The following is a 16,907-nucleotide window of genomic DNA, read 5'->3' as shown; positions in this document are numbered from 1 at the left end:
CGTCCAAGATATCCTGAAGTGGGAGGGTTAGGAGTCAGAGGCCGTGGTACATATAGGTACCAATGACACAGGTAGGAAAAGGGATGAAGTCCTGAAAGGAGAATATAGGGAGTTAGGAAAGAATTTGAGAAGAAGGACCGCGAAGGTATTAATCACGGGATTACTGCCTGTGCCACGCGACAGTAAGAGTAGGAATGGAATGAGGTAGAGGATAAATGCGTTGCTCAGGGATTGGAGGAAGGGGCAGGGATTCAAGTTTCTACATCATTGAGACCTCTTTTGTTGCAGGTGTGACTTGTACAAAAAGGACGGGATGCACCTGAATCCGAGGGGGACCAATATCTAGGCGGGGTGATTTACTACTAGAGAGACTTTAAACTAAACTGGTTAGTGGTCGGAATCAATTTGAAGTGAGTAGGAGAGAGGAGGTTTGTTAAATAGAGAAAGCTTGTAGACGGTGTGTGAGGGAGGATAGACAGGTGATATAGAAGGGGTGAGCTCAGACGGAAGATGTAGGGGAGAAGAAAGAAAAATAAAGACATTAATGTTGTTTCCACCGTTAAGGATAAAACGATTCAGAGGTGGGGAACTACTTTAATGCAAGGAGCATTGTAAGAATGGTGGCTGGGCTAGAAAGCGTGGATTGATACCGGGAAATATTATGCTGTAGCAAGTAGTGAAACATGGTTGCAGGAGGAGTGTGATCGGAAACTAAATATTCCTGGATTTCGTTGTTTCAGGTGTGATAGAATCGGAGGAGCAAGAGGGGGAGGTGTCGCATATAACCAGATAACAATTACATTACGGAAACAGGCCATCTCGGCCCTTCAAGTCCCTGTCGAACGCTTACTCTCACCTAGTCCCGATGCGCCGCACACAGCCCATTCCTTTCCTGTCCATATACTCATCCAATTTTACTTTAAATGACAATACCGAACCTGCCTCTACCACTTCTACTGGAAGCTCGTTCCACACAGCTACCACTCTCTGAGTAATGAAATTTCCCCTCGTGTTGCCATTAAACTTTTGCCCCCTAATTCTCAACTCATGTCCTCTTGTTTGAATCGCACCTACACTCATAAAAAGCCTATCCACGTTAATGTTAGCTATCCCCCTCATTATTTTAAATACCTCTATCAAGTCCCCCTTCAACCTTCTACGCTCCAAGGAATAAAGACCTAACTTGTTCAACCTTTCTCTGTACTTAGGTGCTGAAACCCTGGTAACATTCTGGCAAATCTTCTCTGTACTCTCTCTATTTTGTTGACATCCATCCTATAATTCAGTGAACACAACTGTAAACAATACTCCAAATTAGGCCTCACCAATGCCTTGTACAATTTTAACATTACATCCCAACTCCTAAACTCAATGCTCTGATTTATAAAGGCCAACATACAAAAGCTTACTTCACCACCCTGTCCAAATGAGATTCCACCTTCAGAGATCTGTGAACCATTATTCCTAGATCACTCTGTTCTACTGCATTCCTCAATGCCCTACCATTTACCATGTATGTCCTATTTCGATTATTGCTACCAAAATTTAGCACCTCACACTCATCAGCATTAAACTCCATCAACCATCACTCAGCCAACTCTTCTAACTGGCCTAAATCTCTCTGCAAGCTTTGAAAACCTACATCATTATCCACACCGCCATCTATCATAGTATCATCTGAATACTTACTAATCCAATTTACCACCCCATCATCCAGTTGGGGTGTATATAGATATAGATAGATATAATGTATCTATATAATATCTATAATGTATATAGATAGATAGATAGATAGATTGATAGATAGATAGATAGATAGATAGATAGATAGATAGATAGATAGATAGATAGATAGATAGATACTTTATTCATCCCCATGGGGAAATTCAACTTTTTTCCAATGTCCCATACACTTGTTGTAGCAAAACTAATTACATACAATACTTAACTCCGTAAAAAAAAAAATATGATATGCATCTAAATCACCATCTCAAAAAGCATTAATAATAGCTTTTAAAAAGTTCTTAATTCCTGGCGGTAGAATTGTAAAGCCTTATGGCATTGGGGAGTATTGACCTCTTCATCCTGTCTGAGGAGCATTGCATCGATAGTAACCTGTCACTGAAACTGCTTCTCTGTCTCTGGATGGTGCTATGTAGAGGATGTTCAGAGTTTTCCATGATTGACCGTAGCCTACTCAGCGCTCTTCGCTCAGCTACCGATGTTAAACTCTCCAGTACTTTGCCCACGACAGAGCCCGCCTTCCTTACCAGCTTATTAAGACGTGAGGCGTCCCTCTTCTTAATGCTTCCTCCCCAACACGCCACCACAAAGAAGAGGGCGCTCTCCACAACTGACCTATAGAACATCTTCAGCATCTCACTACAGACATTGAATGACGCCAACCTTCTTAGGAAGTACATTCGACTCTGTGCCTTCCTGCACAAGGCATCTGTGTTGGCAGTCCAGTCAAGCTTCTCGTCTAACTGTACTCCCAGATACTTGTAGGTCTTAACCTGCTCCACACATTCTCCATTAATGATCACTGGCTCCATATGAGGCCTAGATCTCCTAAAGTCCACCACCATCTCCTTGTCATCTCCATATGACAAACAACATTGGATCCAGTACAGATCCTGAGGCACACCACTAGTCACTGGCTTCTTTTCTTTATTATTTATTTATTATGTATTTTATTATGTAGTTTCTTGCACTTTTTATACTGCTCAAGCACCTTATTTGCTCCGTTCCCCATACCTGTCATATATCTCTTTCTCCTCTTTTTTATCCCTTAAAAACTATCGTTCCTTATTCTTATTCACTTTGCCTTTAATCCTGACAGGAACATTCAAACTTTGCGCTCTCAAAACTTCTCGTTTGAAGGCCTATCATTTACCAATCAAACCCTTGCCAGAGAACAACCTGTCCCAATCCAAGCTTTTTAGAGCCTTTCTAATTTCTTCACATTTGGCCTTTTTCCAGTTTAGTACCTCAAATCGAGGACCCGATCTATCTTTACCCATGAGCAAGTTGAAACTAATGGCGTTATGATCACTGGACCCAAAGTGTTCCCCTACACACACTTCCGTCACTTGTCCTAAGTCGTTTCCTAATGGGATACCTAATATTGCATGCTCTCTAGTTGGTACCTTTACATATTGATTTCGAAACCTTTCCTGAACATATTTTACAAACACTAACCCGTCTATACGTTTAACAGTATGGGAATCCCAATCAATATGTGGAAAAATTAATCCCCTACTATCACAGCTTTATGTTTCCTGCAGTTGTCTGCTACCTCTCTGCAGATTTGCTCCTCCAATTCTCGCTGACTATTGGGTGGTCATACAACCCCATGAATGTGGTCATACATTTCATGATTCTCAGCTCTACGCACTTTGCCTCCGTAGACAAGCCCTCTAATCTGTCCTGCCTGAGCACTGCTGTAACATTTTCCCTGACTAGCAATGCCATCCCACTCCTCCATCCGTCTTCACTTTGTCTCTATCGCGTCTGAAGCATCAGAACCCTGGAACATTAAGCTGCCAGTCCTGCCCCTCCTGTAGCCAAGGTTCACTAATGGCTACAATGCCATAATTCCACGTGTCAAACCACGCCCTCAGCTCCCCAGGCTTCTCCACAACACTCCTCGCATTCAAATAGACGCTCGTCAGAAGCTTATTAGCACCACACACAACCCTTCTATTTCAAACAGCATGAACTTTTAACATCATTTATTTTCACCCCGCTCCACTATCTGCTGTGGCACTGTGGTTCCCATTCCCCCTGCAAATCTAGTTTAAACCCTCCCCAATAGCGAGCAAACGGCCCTGCAAATATATTGAATCCCCTGTAGTTCAGGTGTAACACGTCTCCTCGGAACAGCTCCAACCTGCACCAGAAGAGGTCGCTACGATCCAAAAATCGATAACCCTTCCCCCTACACCAGTTCCTCGGCCACGTGTTCATCCTCTAGAGAATCCTACGCTTACCCTTACAGGCACGTCGCACAGGTAGCAATCCTGAGATTACTGCCCTTAAGGTCCTGCACTTTAACTTCCTACAAGCTGTCTAGTCTCATTCCTCAGGACGTCCTCACTCTTTCTTCCTACGACATTAGTACCGATGTGTACCATGACATCTGGCTGCTCATCCTCCCACTTGAAAATACTGTGCCCGCGATCAGACATCCCTGACCCTGGAACCCGGGAGGCAACAAACCATCCTGGAGCCTCTGTCACGACCACAGATCATCCTGTCTCTACCAGTAACTGTCGATTCCCCCATCAGTACCGCTCTCCACTTCTTCCAACCTCCCCTCTATACCCCAACGTACTCACACTTCCCACTCTCTCCCCACAGATCAGTGTAAGTTCCCAAGGTAAACTCAGAGCCTTACCCTCTCCACAGAGTCCCGTGACGGTCCCAAAAGTAATTGCAATGCTCAATCTCCTCCCTAAACATCTGTGTTAATTCAACTACACACTATCTAACAACAGCCCGCGTCGGTTCCCAAATTAACCCCAGCTTCTGGGAACAAGTTTGCTCTGGAAATTCCGAAAAAGTAACAGTGAATCTCCATCCGTACGGCCGGGAGTTAGGCATAGAATAGGGAGACCTCAACACCGTCCCTTCACACACTACCGCGTTCAAATACAGAATGAATCTCCCTCCACGCTGTCCCATCACACACACCCCGGGTCAGACACAGAGTGAATCCACCTCCACACCGTCCCATCACAGACTCCCGGGGTCAGACACAGAGTGAATCTCCCTCCACACCGCCCCATCACACACCCCGGGTCAGACACAGAGTGAATCTCCCTCCACACCGTCCCATCACACACTCCCGGGACAGACATAGAGTGAAGTTCCAACCACACTGTCCCATCACACATATATGCGTTGAGTTGTAAAGTGACGATCTCTGCGAACCGTCCGATCACTCAGACCCGCCGCGTCAGAGACAGAGTGTTCTCCATCTGCCCTGTCCCATCACTTATTCCCGATGTCAGACATGTAGTGAAGTTCCCAAAACACTCTCACAAAAGATATTCTCGGCTGTCAGCCACAGAGTGAATCTCCCTCCACACCGTCCCATCACACACTCCCGGGGTCAGACACAGAGAACATCGCCGTCCACACCGTCCAATCACACATTCCCGGGGTCAGACACAGAGACAATCGCCGTCCACACCGTCCCATCACACACTCCTGGGGTCAGACAACGAGTGAATCTCCCTCCACACCGTCCCATCACACACTCCCGGGATCAGACACAGAGTGAAGCTCTCTCCACACCGTCCCATCACACACTCCCGGAGTCAGATAAAGAGTGAATCTCCATCCGCACCGACCCATCACACACTCCCGGGGTCAGACACAGGGTGAATCTCCCTCCACACCGTCCCATCACACACTCCCGGGGTCAGACACAGAGTGACTCTCCCTCCACACCGGCAAGTCACAGTCTCCCGGGGTCAGACACACAGAGAATCCGCAACGACCTATCACACGGCCCTGCTATCAGAAAGAGAGCGAAACACCATCCAGTCACTGTTCCCGGTGTCAGACCCCTCCCTCCAAACGCATTCACCCACCCCACTTGAAAGACAGAGACCCATCATACGCACACGTGGTGAGACACAGATTCAAGCTGCAGGCACAGCTTCCGATAATACACAGTCTTGGTCAGACACAGTGTGAATCTCTCTCTCCACGTCCCCATCACACACTCCACGGAAAGAAACTTCCTCAGTACAGACGAGAAACAGACATAGACACAGAATGTAGAATAGTGCACGATAGTACAGGTCTTTCAACACACTATGTTATACCGACCCTTGAACCCTGTCTCCCATATATCACCCCACCTTAAATTCCAACATAAACCTAGTAGTCGCTTAAATTTCACTTGTGTTTCTGACTCCACCACTGATTCAGACAGTGAATTACACGCACCAGCCACCTCTTGAGTTAAGAAAACCTACCTCTAATATCCCCCTTGAACTTCCCACCACTTACCTTAAAACCATGTCCTCGTGTATTGAGCAGTGGTGCCCTTGGGATGAGCCGCCGGCTGTCAACTCTATCTATTCCTCTTAACGTCTTCCATACCTCTATCATGTCTCCTCTCATACTTCTCCTCTCCAAAGGATAAAGCCCTAGCACCCTTATTCTCGGATCATAATCCATACTCTCTAAATCTCCTGTGTACCCTTTCCAATGCTTCCACATCATTCCAATAGTGAGGCGAACAGAACTGGACACAGTACTCCAAGGGTGGCCTAACAAGAGTTTTATAGAGCTGCATCATTACCTCGTGACTCTGAAACTCTGTCCCTCGACTTATGAAATCTAACACACCATAAGCTTTCTTAACTACCCTATATACCTGTGGGGCAACATTCTCGGATCTATGGACAAGTACCCCCATATCCCTCTGCTCCTCCACACTACTAAGTGTCCTGCTATTTACTTTGAACTCTGTCTTGGAGTTTGCCTTTCCAAAGTGTACCACCTCTCACGTCTCCGGGTTGAACTCCATCTGCCACATCTCAGTCCACATCTGCATCCTATCAATGTATCTCTACAAACTTCGACAATCTTCTACACTATCTACAACATCACCGACCTTTGTGTCGTCTGCAAACTTGCTAACCCACAAATCTACCCAACATCTAGGTTATTAATAAATACCACGAAAATTAGGTGTCCTAGAACCGATCCCTGTGGGACACCACTGGTCACAACCCTCCAATCCAATCTCCTCCCTTCACGACAAACCTCTGCTTCTGCAGGCAGGTCCATTCTGAATTCACCTGGTCAGGTTTCCCTGGATTCCATGCATTCTGACTTTCTGAATAAGCATACCGTGTGGTACCTTGTCAAATGCCTTACTAAAATCCATGTATATCACGTCTACTGCACTAACCTAATCTATATGCCTTGTCCTCCTCAAGGAACTCTATCAGGCTTATTAGACACAGTCTGACCTTCACAAAGCCATGCTGACTGTCCCTGAACAGATCATGATTCTCCAAATAGTAACAAATTCTATCTGCTAGAATATTTTCAACAGCTTTCCCACCACAGACGTAAGGCTCACTGGTCAATAATTACCCGGACTATCCCTACTAACTTATTTGAAGAAGGGGAAAATATTCGCCTCTGTCCAGTTCACTGGTGCCATTCCCAGGGACAACGAGGGTATAAAGATCCTAGCCAGAGAGTCAGCAATCCCTTCGGTGGAGCAGCCTGGGGAATATTATTTTAGGCACTCGGGACTTATCCGTCCTAATGCATTTTAATAAATCTAACACCTCCTCTCACTTAATATCAACAATGCTGTAGATCTTAAACCTCACTCATATTGTTCTCACCGTCATCAAGTTCCCCCTCATTTCTGAATACCGAAGGGAAATACTCATGAGGACCTCCCTCAATTCCACAGTCTCCATGCACATCTTCGCAAATTTATCTCTAATCGGTCCTGCCTTCACTCCCATTATCCCTTTGTTCAATGCCGTTAAGACATTGAAGAATACCTTAGGGTTTCCCTTTACCCACCTCCAACGGGATCCCATTACCAAACACATTTTTCCCTCCCCTACCTCCCTTTCTGCTTTTCTCAGGGATCGCTCCCTACGCGACTCCCTTGTCCACTCGTCCCCCACCCCCCACCCCTTCCCACCGATCTCCCTCCTGGCAGTTATCCTTTTAAGCGGAACAAGTGCTACACCTGCCCTTACACTTCCTCCCTCACCACCATTCAGGGCCCCAGCCAGTCCTTCCAGGTGAGGCGACACTTCACCTGTGAGTTGGCTGGTGTGGTATACTGCGTCCGGTGCTCCCGGTGTGGCCTTTTATATATTGGTGAGACCCGACGCAGACTGAGAGACCGTTTCGCTGAACACCTACGCTCTGTCCGCCAGAGAAAGCAGGATCTCCCAGTGGCCGCACATTTTAATTCCACGTCCCATTCCCATTCTGATATGTCTATCCATGGCCTCCTATATTGTCAAAATGAATCCAAATTTAGGTTGCAGGAACAACACGTTATATACCGGCTGGGTAGCCTATAACCTGATGGCATGAACATTGACTTCTCTAACTTCCGTTAATGCCCATCGTCCCCTTCTTACCACATCCCTGACATGTTTAGTTGTTTGCCTGTTCTCCCTCTGGTGCTCAACCCCCCTCCTCCCATTTCTTTCTCCTGAGACCTCCCGTCCCATGATCTTTTCGCATCTCCAGCTCCGTATACCTTTTGCCAATCACCTCTCCAGCTCTTAGCTTCATCCCACCCCCTCCGGTCTTCTCCTATCATTTCGCATTTCCCCTCCCCCCACTACTTTCAAATCTCTTACTATCTTTCCTTTCGGTTAGGCGTGACGAAGGGTCTCGGCCCGAAACGTCGACATCGCCTCTCCCTATAGATGCTACCCGGCCTGTTGTGTTCCACCGGCATTTAGTGTGTGTTGTTGTTTGAATTTCCAGCATCTGCAGATTTCCTCGTGTTTGCTCTCGAGATTCTCGATCTCTCCCACAGAACCTCTTATCTCCCACCGTAACTATCACTACTGTTCTCCTCCTTTCGCTCCTTCGCTTCGGAGCTGAGGGTCCAGTTAGAGACTTGACCACTGAAACTTGTCCCTGGTAGGTCATACCCACCAACAGTATCCAAAACGGTATACTTATTGTCGATGGGAACGGCCACAGGGGTGCCCTGCTCTTCCTGTCTATTCCCCTTCCCTCTCCCGACAGTCACCCAACTACCTGTCTTCAGACTCCTAGGAGTGTCTATCTCCCTGAAACTCCTGTCTATTTCTGCCTCTGCCTCCCGAATGATCCGAAGTTCATCCAGCTGCAGCTCCAGTTCCCTAACACGGTGTAGTCAGGCGCTGCAGCTGATGCACCTTTTACAGGTGTAGTCATCAGAGACAACTTTGCTCGCCCTGACTTCCAATATCCCGCAAACGGAGCACTCGACTGCCCTAACTGCTGCCTCTATTACCTAATTCTAAACTAATTAGATTAATTAAAGGAGCTGACCCGGCCTTACCTCACTGGGAGTAAGCTCGTTCCCAGTTTCTGCTCGCCGAAGCCTCTCAAGCCAAACCCTTCCTACTCTGTCTCCCACTACTCCGTCGCCCGCTCCGTTAATCTTTTTTAAACTCTCCTGCTGCCTCCGAGGCCGACCTTCACGCGCTTGAACATCCCGTTCAAACTGCCGAAGAAATGTCCTTCCCCCTCTCAATCTGCTCGCGTTCTCAGCTCTCCCGCTCTCTCAGAATGAGAATGATTGTCCCTCTAAGGCCTCACAACACACCACAGAGCTAAGTGTCAGACACAGAGGGAAGCTGCCTCCACGCGGCCCCATCACACACTCACTGGGTCAAACACAGAATGAATCACCCTCCATACCATCTCTTCACACACTCCCGATATCAGGCACAGAGTGACGCTTCATGCCTGCCCAATGATGAGGAGCGGGTGTAAGAGGGGGATGATGCCTCACCTCTTCTGCTGGTCAACAATTCACAGATTTGAGCCTTGGTTTCGTTGACAGATCTGTACTTCGTTTCCATCTCAGTGAACTGGTGACGGAGATCGCTGTGCCTTCGTTTAAGATCGGTCAGATTAGAGTTGAGCGCAGAAATCTCAGCTATCTTGGATTGAAGGGTTGAGTTAAACTCGTGGTACTTTCGGTCGATAGTGATCTGAGACTGACGAAGCTGTGTTACTGAGAGAGATAGTGAAGGATGTTTAGCGTTTACAGTGACACGTGAGTCAGCGTCACGCTACCGAACGGGTCACAGAGAGTGTTGTGTCAGTGTCACGGTGAAGGGTGTCACAGTGAAGGGTGTGATGGTGGCACAGTGAGAGACGTCGGCGCCACCTTGAGGGGCGTGTCTGTGTCACGCTGAGGAATATATCATTGTCCCGGCGAAGGTTTTGTTGATGTTACAATGCGGGTCCACGTCAGTATCCTGTCGGTCATGTCCGAGTTGCGGTGAGGAACATGTCGGTGTCATTGTGTTAGGTGTTTTTGTGACCCGGTGAAAGTTGTGCCGGATCACAATGAAGTGGATCTCGATGTCACGGCGAGGGAAATTTCAGAGTGAGGGGCGTGCTGGTGTCACGGTGGGAAGAGTATCTGTGTCGTGGTGTGGGGTGTGGTAGTCTCACAGAGAGGAGTGTGTCTGTGTCACGCTGAGGAATATATCATTGTCCCGGCGAAGGGTTTGTTGATGTTACAATGGGGGTCCACGTCAGTATCCTGTCGGTCATGTCCGAGTTGCTGTGAGGGACATGTCGGTGTCATTGTGTTAGGTGTTTTTGTGACCCGGTGAAAGTTGTGCCGGATCACAATGAAGTGGTTCTCGATGTCACGGCGAGGGAAATTTCAGAGTGAGGGGCGTGCTGGTGTCACGGTGGGAAGAGTATCTGTGTCGTGGTGTGGGGTGTGGTAGTCTCACAGAGAGGAGTGTGTCTGTGTCACGGTGAGAGGCATGTCATGGCTACGGTAGGTGTGTCAGTGTCAGCTTTGGTTTGCGTCAATGTCACGGTGTGTACTATGTAGGTTTCACTGTGAATTTCGGTGTTGGTATCACGGTGAGGGTTTGCCTGTGTTAGGGTGAGGTGTGGGTAATTGCCTCAGTGAGCAGTATATCTGCGTTATGTTGAGGGGCGATACTGTCTCGGTAAGGGGTGTCACAGTGACGTGTGAGTCTTTGTCACGATGCGGTGTAGAGCGGATCACGTTGAGGAGCGTAGGGGTGTCACGGTGTACGGTACTTCAGTGTCACGCTGAAGAGCGTGTCGGTCTCACTGTGATGTGTGTGGTATTGTCATCTATGTTATCGTCGTCTACGTGTGACGTGTGAGTCTTTGTCACGATGCAGAGCTGGACGGGTCATGTCGGTCACGGGGCGTGTTGGTATCACAATGAGTTCTGTCTTAGTGTCACGGTGAAGGGCGTCCGGTGTCCCTGTGATGTTTTGCAATAACAATTTATTTTCAATCTGCCTCCATTTGGAGCCCGTTCGGCTCACCATGGCTCGTGATCCCGGCTACAATCCCGATAATAGCGGACGTAAGGAAGCGGAGAAGGCTGATCCTACGGTTCGATCTATTTCTCATGTTCTCTGTCAGTGTGTACGTGAAATTAGCCGTCTCCCCCACTGGGACTCCCTTCCACCCACCAGCCGCGGTCTCTCCTTCCACCACGATCACCCCTCCCTCTCTCAATCTCAGTTACATTGAGCCTCATCGCTGAAAGACAAATCGCTTGACTGCCCAGGGCTGACAAGCGTCTCTCTGATTCCAGAGATTTTGTCACGTCTCCCGAATGTGATCGATTAAGTTGGAGCTGGGGGGGTTTGATGGGTCCCTGAGGAGAGGCTCTGCCAGAGGATTTTGATACATGGGATCCACGGGGATGTGACCGTCTGGATTCAGAGTTTAGTATTTTTCGGCGTCACGGTTGGGTAGAAGTCGGTGTCACGCTGTGGACGTAACGGTGCCACTGTGGGAGTTGTGTCCCTGTCAAGGAGGGTGTAGTGTCAGTTTCACCGTCAGGGGCGTGACAGTGTCATGGTGAGGTACGTGTCGGTGTCACGGAGCGAAAGGTGTCAGTGTCATGGTGAGATACGTGGTGAGGTACACGTTGAGTGGAGTGTACGTGTCGCTGTAAGGCTTTACATTCAGGTTTTATTCCACTCTGTTAATTTACGGTTTGACTCCAACCGGAGTCCGTTCGACTCACCATGGATCGAGAGCCCGATCACTATCGCGACGAGGACGGAGATAACTAGGTAGAGTAGGCGGATCTTACGGTGCGGTCTATTTCCGATGTTCTCGTTCGGCTCCTGTTTACGCGGACCTGTGGAGAGACCATTCAGATAAACAGAGGGAGAAGAAAAGGGATGATGGGAGGGGAGCGATGGGCGGGAAAATGTGAGAGAATGGGGGAGAGGAAACGGGAAAAGAAAGGAAAGAGAAAAAGGCGGCGTGAGAAGTGGAAGCTATGTTCAGTTTTAATGGGGAGTTTGATGTGTGTGAGAGAGACGGCGGAAGAGTGGGGAAGAGAGGGGGAGTGAGGGTAGGAAAAAGTGGGAGAGAGAGGGGAAGAGGTAAAGGGAGAGAGAGGGGGTGCGAAAGAGTGGAAAGGGAGAGTGTCACGAGTTTATTATTTTTCCTATCTGTATTATTGTTCGCCCGCTTTGTTCCATTTCCACGCATGAGATGAATGACGGTCTTGTGGGGATAAACATTTTGTGGGCATTTTAGTGGACTCCATTGCGTTTCTTTGTTTTGTGGCTGCTAGCAAGGAGCAAGCTTCAATATACAAAATAATTAAATAGTTTAATTGTTGCGCATGTTTTGCCACTTTAGGATACGTCATCAAAATTCGGGCAAACAAATGGCATTTGGAGTGTTCTTACTGTTTTCAAATGTCAAAACGGGTCAAATATGACCCGAACAGTATGTAAGAGTTAAAGGATTGACTGTAGACGGGCCTTTGACAAAGTCTCTCTCATAGGAGAGCCATTTACAAGATTGCGATGAATGGGATTCACAGTGAATTGGCAATTCGGTTTCGGTTCTGGCTTGTCCACAGAACACAGAGGGCGGCGGACGTCCGTGACTGGTGGTGTCACCCACGATTCCGCACTGGGAACTCTGCTGTCTGTGGCCAAAACTTGTGAGAACCTGGACATTTAACAAGGCTTTGTGTGTTTCGAAGATCCTGCATCGGAGACCAGTCAGTACAGCAGAGGAACAGGCTCTTCGGCCGGTAGTGTTGGTCAGGATGCATTCCCTCTGGTGTTAGATGTTTCACATTTGGGAATGAGATTCAATACGCCTGACTCAGCATAACTAGACATTTTTATAAAGTTGCATTATAACAGCCGAAATTTTAAACCCAGTGCCCCAACTAATAATGTCAATCATGATGTAAGCCTCCTTAACCATCATATCAGAAAGCATGGCCATGAACAATGGTTTTCGACTGCAAGATCGCTCTGCTAAACAACACACTTCAGGGTTTTGACTTTAGTACTGGGCTATCTCTGAACATCCGACCAGCCAAGGTGCAACATTTTTCGTTTGTCCGGGTTAAACACCATCTGCCATTCCTCCATCCCATATCAGAAACTGATGCGTGTCCTGCGGAATTACTTTCAGGGCCTATATCAAAGTATCAGCTACAAACATACTAAACCACCCACCCACATTCTCATCCAGATCGTTTATATACATCACAGACAGGAGAGATCCCACCCACAGCCACAGATACAGGTCACTTCATTGGAGTAGAACAAGGTTACTCAATCGTGAATGCAGAAGAAGGCATCCAAATTACAGAAAGATTGCAGTGCAGGCAGACTATAAGGTTCAAGAGCGACGAAGAGGAAGATTTGAGGTCAAGAGTAGATCTTATCGTATTAGGGGTCCGTTCAATAGTCTGATTACTGTAGTGTAGAAGCTGTCCTTGAGCCTCCTGATACATGCTTTCGCATTTTCCCTCCGATGGGAGGGTGCAGAAGACAGAATGTCCGGGGACCTTTGATGACGCTGGGTTCTTTATCGGAGCAGCAGTGTGTGTAGAAAGAGTTCATGGAGGGGAAGCTGGTTTCGGAGCTGGTCTCAGCTCTTTCCACAACGCTCTGCAGTTTCTTGCGGTCATGGGCGGAGCAGTGTTAATATTTTTAGTGAGGAACCAGGACGTTTCATGAGAATAGGGTAATAGATATGGTGAACAGGGAAGAAAGAAATCTTTTTCTTTTCACTTGGTCGACGACTCTGTGTAAAGGTGTGGGGACCCAGGCGAATTTGACTGTCCGGGTTGATAGCTATAATGGACGCTTGACAAGTCCAGTGTCAATAATCCAGATGGTAGATCACTCTGGAAGATGGTAGACAGAAATGTAGAGAGAGACCGAGAAAGAATGGAGCAGTGAAACTGGGCGTGTGAGGGTAAGATAGGGAGAGTAGAATAGAAAGGGGAAAGGAGATGACAGGTGGCGTGAGACCCCTGTCGATTTGTCGGGCGGATTTGATTGGGGAGGACAGACCAGGAATTGGTAGTAGATGTACCATACAGAGGATTGAACAAGGCTATTAACAAGGTCTCAAATGGTAGACTGGTCTGGAGATGATGTGGAACCCAAGGAGATCTGTCTGACCAGTTTGATTGTGAAGGACTGATTAAGTTGATGTGCTGTATGTAATGTTCTAGATTTTAACAAGGTCCAAATGGTCTACCGCTCTGGGAGATGGTGCGCGATGCAGGGAGGAATGGCTGATTAGGTATCCGATTGGCTTGGGGAAGGATGACAAGGCTTAGGGTTGCAGTCCATCTCTCAGACTGGAAGTCTGTCCTTAGCGTTGTTCACGGGTGGTCTGTGGTGGGACCAGTGATCTTTCTCAACTATATCGACTATTTATAGCGGATTATACAATACACGGTATGTTGGCTAGCATATGGAATTAACGCTTCTGGCGTTTTAAGCAGTGAAGACGGTTATCTCTGAGAGAGGGATCTCAATTCGCTGAGTAAGTGGGCCGAACAGCAGCACATGCAATTTAGTTTGAGCTATCGTATTTCAGGAAGGCAAACAACAGCGTAGAACTTGTGTCAGGGAAGATTTCTTCAAACAGTCAGTAGATAAGCCCACAAGAGGAGAGTCTGTAATTGATCTGGAATTGGGAAATGAAGCTGGACAGGTGTCAGATGTCTCAGTGGGAGAAAATGTTGGAGATAGCTATCATAACTCTATCCCCTTTACAATATCATTGGAGATAGATAGGAACGGAGAAGTTGGAAAAGCTTTTAAATGGAGTAATGGAACGATAAGACTATCAGGCAGAAAACTGGAATCTTAAATTGGAAACAGATGTTCTCAGGGAAAAGTACGGAAGAAATGTGACAAATGTTCAGGGGATATTTGTGTAGAATTCTGTAGAGGTATGTTCCAGTGAGGTAAATTATGTTAGGCAAGTTATGGTAGGGTACAGGAACCGTGGCGTACAAAGGCTGTAATAAATCCAGTCAAGAAAAAGAAAAGCTTACAAAAGGTTCAGAGAGCTAGATAATGTTAGAGATCAACCCAGATATGTTTCAAGTAGTTCATTTTGGTAGGTCAAATATGATGGTAGAATATAGTACTAATTGTTAGACTCTTGACAGTGCGAAGGATCAGAGGGATCTTGGGGTTCGAGTCCATAGACGCTCAAAGCAGCTGCGCATGTTGAACCTGTGGTTAATACGGCATACTGTGTGTTGGCCGTCATCGATCGTGGAATTCAATTTAGGAGCCGAGAAGTAATGTTGCAGCTATATAGGACCCTGGTCAGACCCCACTTGGAGTACTATGCTCAGTTCTGGTCGTCTCACTACAGGAAAGACGTGGAAGCCATAGAAATGGTGCAGAGGGGATATACAAGGATACAAGGATATGCCTGGATTGGGAAGCAGGCCTTAAGAGAATAGGCTGAATGAACTCAGCATTTTCTCCTTGGAGATGTGTACAAGATGATGAGAGGCATTGATCGTGTGAATAGTCAGAGGCTTACCCCAGGTCTGAAATGGTTGCCACAAGAGGAGACAGGTTTATCGTGCTGGGGAGTAGGTACACAGGAGACGTCACGGGTAAGTTTTTTTTTTACTCAGAGAGTGGTGAGTGCCGGCAACGGTTGGTGGAGGCGTATACGATAGGGTTTTTTTTTAAGGGGCTTTTTGATAAGTACATGGAGCTTAGAGGGCTATATGTAAGCCTAGTAATTACTAAGGTAGGGACATTTTCGGCACGACTTTGTGGGCCGAAGGGCCTGTATTCTGCTGTAGGTTTTCTATGTTCTGTGTTCTAACTTGCACCGTCAACGGGAGGGACCATGGGAAACATTATGGAACGGGGCTAGAGATACAAGGTTGCTGAAAGTGGAGTCACAGATAGTCAGAAACCATGGGGAGTGTTGTAGAACAGAGGGACCCAGAGGTACAAGGTTGCTGAAAGTGGAGTCACAGGTAGTCAGGAACCCTGGGGAGTGTTGTAGAACAGAGAGTCCCAGAGGTACGGGGACACGGTTCCCTGAAAGAGGAGTCACTGGTAAACAGGGAACCAGGGGAATGTTGGAGAACAGAGGGACCCAGGGGTACAGGTACACGGTCCCTGGAAAGTGGAGTCACGGGTAGGCAGGGCGGTGAAGAAGGCGTCAGACGAGCCGCCCTTCGTCAGTCAGGGCAATGAGTACAGGAGTAGGGAGGTCACGTTGGAAATGTACAGCCGTCAGTGACGCCACGCTTGGAGCAGAGTGATCCGTTTCCCTCGTCCTCCACCGGATAAGCTGCCACTGAGCTGGAGACAGTACAGAGGAGATTTACCACGACATTGCAGCGACTCGAGTGACTGAGTTATGGAGACTTTATACTTTGGAGTGCAGAGGTGACCTGAGGGAGTTGTGTAAAACCACATGGGCTCAGACAAGGTGAACGCACAGCGTAATTTTTCTCTAGGCTTGGACAATCGTGGACCAAAGCACTCTGGGATACGGTGACAGCAGTAAGTGGGGACAAGAGTGACAACTTTGTTTTTACCCAGACAGTGGTCCGTCTGTGGGGCGGGCTGCCAGAGGAAGTGGTCGAAGCAGATGCATTAGAACTTGAACACGTATGCGTAAAGCACGTGACCCCTTCAGCGTGACGTCATTATTGTGAACACTGACCTGCCTGTGCAGTCACTGACATATCGGCGGGTCCCGAGGCAATGGGAGGATCTTCATACTCTTCCACAAGATATTCGTCTTTCGGAAGGCTCAGCACTGAGTCGGTGGAGTTCAGACCGTCTGAGAGAGAATGAGAGAGACAGAGAGAAATAGAAGGAGGAGAGACTGGCAGA

This window comes from Hemitrygon akajei, unplaced genomic scaffold (genome assembly GCF_048418815.1).
Source record: "Hemitrygon akajei unplaced genomic scaffold, sHemAka1.3 Scf000033, whole genome shotgun sequence".
NCBI lineage: Eukaryota > Metazoa > Chordata > Chondrichthyes > Myliobatiformes > Dasyatidae > Hemitrygon > Hemitrygon akajei.
The sequence above is the reverse complement of the archived record's forward strand: the minus strand, read 5'-3'. Positions refer to the sequence as shown.